Source organism: Aquila chrysaetos, chromosome 3, assembly GCF_900496995.4.
Source record: "Aquila chrysaetos chrysaetos chromosome 3, bAquChr1.4, whole genome shotgun sequence".
In the NCBI taxonomy this organism is placed as follows: domain Eukaryota; kingdom Metazoa; phylum Chordata; class Aves; order Accipitriformes; family Accipitridae; genus Aquila; species Aquila chrysaetos.
The window spans coordinates 2,171,270-2,179,076 of record NC_044006.1 but is presented as its reverse complement, the minus strand read 5'-3'; the positions used below and the strand labels follow the sequence as shown (position 1 = coordinate 2,179,076).

The following is a 7,807-nucleotide window of genomic DNA, read 5'->3' as shown; positions in this document are numbered from 1 at the left end:
CTCTGGTGTGTTTCCCCTTGTCTAGACATCTGCACTCTGCATGCAAAATACAAGCACTGCTTATGGCAGAAGGGAGATCTGACTTGCATTTCCCATCCCAGTTTGCAGGCAGTTTGCAGAGACATAACTGATGACGCACTTTGCAAGCCGGGGAGGAGGCTCGGGGCTTGCTTCACTTTTTGCTGCATAGACACACTCTGAAATTGCTCCAATGGTTATAAGAACATTTGCAAGTCACCAGGCAAAGTGTTGCTTGGCAGTGACAGGTCCTCAGCCCCACATCCTCAGCTCCACTGTGACACACAGGGAGAACGAACCAGCACCATACCTGGGGAAGCATGCAAAGCACATCCCCAAGGATACGTCTTCACCTTGCAAGTTGGGCTACAAAGGTGGATGGTGCTAACAAGAAATCTGGGAGGTTAATGGTTCTCTGGGGACCCCCAATGTTGGCTTACCCCAAGCCCCATGTCCTTTGAGCTCCAAGTTTCCCTCGCCAGGACTAACAGCAGTTGGACAGGGAGCAGATCACCTCCTCCTCTCGGGATGGTGCAAGCGCATGTCCGACTCCCTTCTCCCCATTTATATTGCTCTTAGCAGTCAGAATTAATTGATTCCATCCAGCAGCCTCCGTGAAGGAGGTTCTCTCTTCTGCTCACCATTTTTAAGAGGAATGCAACCTGCCATTTAGTCGATGGGAAAATAACTTGGTTTAGCTTCTTTCCCTGTCATTAGTGGGCATCACATTAAGAACATGGCAAATCACTGAGGAGAGGAAGAAACACTTGTGCTAATCAGGTTTAAACAGCTGACAGCACAGTGCATCAAATCAAGTTATAGGCAGCAGATAACAGATGGCACTCACTACCTGATAGAAAACCCCAGCGTCCCTCTGGATACACCATTTTCTCACTATCCAAATGCAAAGTCCTCTCCACAGCACCACAAACTCCTGCACACATCCATGAAAGTTTGGGTTAAATAAGATTTAATACCAAATTATGAATCTGCATGCAGCCTGTGCATATCGTAGGCAGCAAGCGCACATCAGCCTCAAGCGACAGGAGGGATCCGCAGTGCACAATGCTGCCGAGGCAAGCGCTTGTGCCCTGAAAGCACAGCAAGGCAAAGGAGGGAGCAAGAAAGCAGGGGGTGAAAACACTTAACAAGGGTCAGAGGTGACACCCAGGCTCCCCCGGGTGAAGGGAAGCTGGTCCAGCACGTAGGCGATTGAAGGAGAAGAGAAGAACAAAGAAGGGACCTGTCTGTAGTGCTACCTCCATCCCTCGACCTCCAGCCTGCCCTGCGGCCGGCACACACCAGGTCAGCACAGTGCTGCCCGCACGGCTCCAGGCTCACGGGAAGGACGGCACTCCAGTCCCACATGGGTTCAGATTTCCCCATTATTTTAGGACCGTGCACTTCCACACCCCAGGTACCTCCCTGGGGACAAGTCTCTGCTCCTCGTGGTTACCACTGTCCTTGTAATTAGCCGGTGGGAGAAAGCAGAGCATCACCTCTGATCTCAGCATCCTTGATGCTCCGTGGCATCCTAGCAGTGCTCACCGGCCCCTGGGAAGCAAATGGGGTGGTGGCAAAGGGCCACATCAGGCTGAGACAGACACCAGTGGCCTCTACTTCACAGTAACGCTGCAGGTGCTATTGATAGCCAGAGACCAGAGATAAAACAAGGCACCAGTTATCCAGCCATGTAACAATACTAACAAGGTGGGGAAAAATGCAGATGGAAAAGCAAAGCAGTCTTAAGCAAGAGATGGCTGAGCCTTCGTGCAAATCCAGGACATTTGCAACGTCCAGCGTCATCGACTTGATGAGCTGAGATCCATGAAATAAGAAAAAAGCTCCTGCATCAGGCTGCCATTATTTCGTATGCTCCCTTAGTATTCATCCCTACCTGCTCCCTTCCCAAAGCAGCCTGTGAATCCCATTTACTAGCCCAGATCATCCAGTCATCTCCTTCTAACCTCTCTGGCTCCCTGGGACAGCCCTGTTTGGTGCTCCCCTGATAATACATATCTCTTTAATGCAGCAGGGAAAGCTATAATGAGCTCCTGACACCGGAAACTGAAGTGAAGTAAAACTGGAGCTAGAAACAAGACACAGTTTTTAATTGCAAGGATAATTTCCAAACTTAACAAGGACTTTCAGGGGGTTTGCTATCATGCATCACTCAGCCTTGAAATTAAGATGCAACATATGCAAGAGCTCAGACAGAAATGTGGGCTTGGGGTAATGATGGGGGAAAGCTTTATGCCTCATGGGAGGTCAGATTAAATAATCAGTGATCCCTTCTAGTTTCAAAGGCAATGAGCTTCCTTAACCATGTCATAGCAACCGAGTTTAACAGAGCACAGAACCCCATGAAATTAAACCAGAGCAAGGGTTTCCAAACTGAAATGCTTTAATCTGGTGCAATTTAGCACAAGCTGCCCCTCCATGTATATCTGCAGTCTGCACGTATAACCCCCTCCCCACGCTGATGTTTTACCAATCTCGGAAGACCGGAGCATGGCAGAGGAAGCACAAAGCCCTGTGCATCTCACCTTGACTCGCAGACTGCACGTAGCAAAAGCTGGAAGACACGGCCAGATGCATCAAGCATCCTGAATAATGGGAGACATGAAATATGGGACTTGCTTTCCAACAGAAAAGCTAGCAGGAATAAAGAGAGCATAAAAGAACCACCAGCCCAGCTACCTGGGAGGACAGCATACATGTATTTTGGCTGATGAAGCCCCAACCCAGCACTATTCAGAACTGCCACCAGCTAGATTGGAACTTGCAGTAGGAAATCCAGTTGGGCTTTGGCTCCTTGTCCCCCGAGCAAAGAAACATCAACACCCCAGATGCCTCTAAATCCCAACCTCTTCAGTCCCATCCTCAGGGCAGCGCAGACCCACAGCAAGGCTCTGTCAGCTCTCTGGGCCCAGCATCGCCTCGTCCTCCAGTTCCCAATGCGCTTTCCAGACTCAGGGCAACCTCCTTGAGACGTCACGGACTTTGCATCGCTCCTGCCACACAGGGCTGTAAATGCACAAGAGTTCCTGATTTATGGGAATAACAGGAAATTAAAGCAATATATCATCTGCTATCTAACGGTATTAGGTATCTTTAATGCCACAAGCACACAGCAATGAGAAACGATGCAGCCGCAGTTGTGTGTACCCAGCCCATAACCCACCAGTTCCTCACAACCCCAGTCATCACATTTACCGCTGGCGTTAAATGGATTGGGAAAGATAGCGTGAAAAGACAAGTTCTGCAAAACTCTTGCCTGCCCTGCTTTTTCCAGCTTTCAGCCAGCCAGGAGGAGGTATTCACTGCCACTGCAATTATTTGCATTAAGTTATCTCATTAAGGAGACCCACCTGCACCAGGGCTGTGGTGCCCCAGATGCTGTACAGACACCACCAAGATTTCCCAGGGGGATTATCCTCACCGCCATGCCAGACAGAAAGGAGTGCAAGATTCAACCGTACGGTCTCCCACTTCTCAGCTAGACACTCAACACACGATATGGGTCAAAAACCCCAGGAGTACTTCAGACACCTGATGTCTACCCAGGTCCCAAAGTCCTTTTGATGGCAAAACCTCAAATCGGTGACTTCAGCCTCAGCTTCCTTGCTCCTGCTCTCCCCATCAAAGGGGACTAAGTGACAGGGCTGTCTCCTGTGAACCTTCATGGGGCTGAATTCAACCACATTTTTTGAATGGAAGGGCTCAGGCTGGTCTGCTCTGGGACCCAGCTTGCTCAGAGGAGCCTTGCACCAGGAGAAATGCTCTCACGAGCAAACAGGCTGCGATTCAGCACAGGGATGGAACCCAGGGCTCTGCCCAGCACCGAGAGCCACCACCCGCAGTGGCCGTGCTCCTCTCCAGCCTCACCCAGGTCCCCAGTGCACCCTCGCCAGCTGGACCGGCCACCCCGTGAACTTCTCCAGGCAGCAAACATCAGATTTTTGTGCCAACCACGCTCAGCCTAGGTATCCTCCTGCACCTTTTTAAACAATTTGTCTAGTGAATTCTTTACATATCTTCCCAGTCACTTGGGGACAAGAGATTGCCCAGTTCGGCTCAGTAATATAATTTCCTTTGTTTCCTTTATTCAGGGGATGCAAGCACATTTTATACATTAACCTGAGCCTTTCACCAGCACAATTAATTCGGCAGGCTAGGCTATTCATAGGGCCATTGTTACTGAAAGATATGCAATATGAGCTAATAAAATAAACAACAACATATGGGATTGCAGGGTGGATCAGCAGAATGTAATTAAGTGAACTGGAAAATGGCCAGGACAGTAAAATGAATTATTTTATTTGGATTTTTTTTTTTTTTTTTTTTTTTTTTTTTTTTTTTTTGCTTGGATGGCCTGAAGTAGTCTGAGCTTTTCATCCTACCCAGCCCCAGGTACAAGGTGGGGGACAGGCCCTGCTTGCTGCAGGACAGCAGTGAGTCCAGCTGACTCAGCTGGTCTTTTTGCATAAGCAAAGGGACCCCACTGACTACAACTCCATGGGTTGAGTTCTGCTTGGTCAACTGTCCACAGGAAGAAACTTCCCAGAGGAAGAAGTCTATGGATTAGGATCCCAAAAATCTCACCTGGATTCCCATCTTGGCCCTGTACATCATCTCCTGCACAGGGCAGAGCATCACCTTTTAGCCCCCCTCCCCCTTGGAAGATCACAAGCAGAAGACTCAAACATTTTGTACGTACGGCAGCCAACACAGCTGGACACAGATCTCATCCGGGGTCTCTGGAAGAGCAGAGGACGGGATCTGTAACTGCAGAGCCAGGTGCTGGCACTCCCATTTTTGCCAATTCTTGTGGACTCAGGCTCTAAGCCCTGTAGGACATCTCCACAGCTTCAGCACATCCCCACCACCAGCCTCCACCTCAGGAGCTGCCCCACAAGCCTTGGCTAAAGCATCCCAGGAGCTCCTCCAACATCTCCCTGGGCTCAGCCCCACACTTCCCTGAAAACCCCTCTGGTGATCAGAGCTCCAGTCCCTTCTTCACACCCCAAAATATATCCTAGGTGAGCCAATATCAAAGCTGCTGCCTGCCCTGCCCAGAAGAGATCCACAACCTCCCAAACAAGCTTCTCTGTCCCATCTGGCTTTTATTAAGGGGCAGCTGGTGCCCCATTGGGCTCTTGCAGCTCCACCTTCCCAGTGCAGCCCCACAGCTGCATCTGTCCCCACCTGAGGCCTGGGGTTAATTAGTCCTTAGAAGACCTTCCCCTCCCAAGATCCCATCATGAGCCCCAAAGACTTTCCCTGCCCCAGAGCGATGCTGGACCATGCTGCAGCACATCTCCACCAGCCCTTTCCCCTTCCTCCATCACCCCGCTCAGCCATCTCACCCCAGAGCTCCATCCCGACCCAAAATACTCCCCATCCTGACCCAAAATACTCCCCACTGCTCCCAGCCCTCCTCCAAGCATCTGCAATAATTATATCAGGTTGTCCTGTGGGGTGGGAGGGAGAAGCAAACCACCCAAGCTACAACTCGAGGCCAAAATGCCCAGAAATTGCTGCTTCTGTGGGAAATAAACAGCTGCGAAGAGCAGTAAGGTCATGGTAAAAGGCAGAGCCGGGGAAAGCGAACCTCTTCTTGACTTCTTCTGCCTCTAGAGAGCATTGTTGCATTTTCTTCCCAGCAAGAGACAGGAACAGAAACATCTCCCCAATGCTGCGAGCAGAGGCACTTGAAATGCTGCAGTGGCACACAGCAATCTCACGTTAAAATCCCCGTACATCTCTTCTGCAAGCTCCGAGGACTAACAAAGCCTCACAGAGGAGGTCACCGTAGTTTCGGATCCAGCTTGCTTTCCATCAAACTTTCTTCACTGGCTCACAGCAAAACACTTCTGGGGAAAGGGCAATTGCTCCTTCTTGAAGATGGCAAAACGGCTCCACCTCACGCCAGGGTGCGGGCAGGGAACCGAGAGCAAGCTGCCGAAATGGCTGGCAGAGGGAGGAGGAGGAGGAAGAGGAGGAGGAAGGAAAGTCCTTACGTGCACATGCAATGCTCACAAAGACCCTGTGTGGATACAACCCTTGCTCACGTTCCGGGAAAGAGAAATAGCCCCTGGTGAGACCTACGGTGAGCCCAGTCTGCTAGCGGTGTTGCTCTCCCTCTGCTCGCGTCCCAGAGAGCGGCTGCCCGTGCCCTGCCTGCACCCTGCCTGCACCCTGCCTGCACCCTGCCTGCAGGATCAGCCCTGCTGCACCCTCTCCGAGGGACACAACGGCCACCTCTCCTTTCCGCTCCACTATTCCCGTCCACCCGTCCCTTGTCCCTCTACTGCCCGCTCCCTGATAGGCCCAACTCGTTATCCAAAATCAATTAAAATATATTTTTAAAGGAGCATCATTGCTGTTATGGAGAGGAAGGTTATTACTGGTCCAATTTGCTGTGGCTGAAATAATTACTTTCTCCCACACAGTGTGAGTCAGGCTGCAGCTACCCAAGCCTTCGACTGCAGAGGTACAAGGCGGTGTCTGATGGTAGCTGAAGGCTGATCTGTTTAGGCTGATGGTCTGATAAGAGGGCAGCAGAAATTTGTGAGAACAGGCTGTAATGAGCTGAATTCACTGAACCACTCACCCCTCTGGCAGAGCTGTTCAAAGCAGGCATTTCCTCCATCGTTATCTTCTTCAGACCACGACCAGGTCCGCAGCCTCCCCTGCTTGCAGGGCAGGAGAAGCTGAGTGATGGAGCAGGACCAGCACCGGGGGCAGGATGGAACCGGAGTGACAAGGGCAACGGGAGGCAGGCAAAGGGCAAAGCAAAAACACCATTTTGCATTAGCTCAGCTACTACACATCCAGCATGTCTCAGGGGAGGACAAGAGCAGGACTTCAACTTCTCCAGGTCACAGCCACCTGGACCGATTAGAGGGAAGCTGGGCTGAGCAATGTTTTGCATTCAGCAGCTGGCTATCTCTGCAGCCAAGAGCTGAATGCAAACCGTTTGATTCTCCACTTATTTGCACAGGAAAGGAAAATATAGCAGCTCTGCAGAACAGTAAATGCCTGTGCTAAGGTTCAAAGCTGCTCCTCAAACTGTCCCCCTGCACACTGTGCCCTGGATGTTTTCCCAATGTGTCTTGCACAGAGCAAGCCAGGCTGTAGCTCAGCGGTTGTACACTTTGGGGCAGAGATTTGGGGTCGGCTCTCACCCGGCCTCTCTACCTGCCACCCTGCAGGAGAATGGAGCTGGGATCCTTTGGGGACAGTGAGCCGGCTCAAACAGCAGCTCCCTTGGACTTTACTGTTCCAGGCGAGCAGCTGAGCCCAACCTCACACTATTTCTACAGCACTGGGAGCGACTTTTTCCCCTGAAAGGGTTAAGCATCCTCCAAAAACCCCAGGGGGCTCCGGGAGTGGAAATTACTTGGAGCACACCTGAGCAAGCCCTCTGCTGCAGTTGAATTTCTGAAAGCATCTTCCCAGACCCTGGAAAGAAGGCACCTGCAGCGAGCAGGCTGGGACTGCAGGATTGCCCGGGCAACCGGAGTCTTCCCAGTAAAGAAAAATGACTCCCCAAAACCTCTGGATACTTGGAAAATATTCAGCTCAAATTGAGAGCTGTTGTCTCCCGTGCACGGTCGTCCAGCACGACACGGAGCTCACAGGTTTCACACAGCAGCTCTTAAGTGTCTCTCCCCACTCTTTTCCCCTGCAATCTGCTGAGCGGATTTCTTTGCCAGCTGAGACCTTAATCGCTCTGTAAACCCTGGCCGCGAGCGAGGAAGCCACGGTCCTCCTGCCACCACAC

General features: G+C 51.3%; 1 long non-coding RNA gene across 1 annotated transcript; it reads right to left on the bottom strand.

Annotated features, from left to right (window-relative positions):
• Positions 1–2,523: 2,523 nt before the first annotated feature.
• LOC121233202 lies at positions 2,524–6,018 on the bottom strand. Its single transcript, XR_005932113.1, has 3 exons — positions 5,633–6,018; positions 2,886–3,065; positions 2,524–2,593 (listed from the first exon to the last, which is right to left on the bottom strand). It is a non-coding gene; the product is annotated as an uncharacterized LOC121233202 (long non-coding RNA).
• Positions 6,019–7,807: the final 1,789 nt, after the last annotated feature.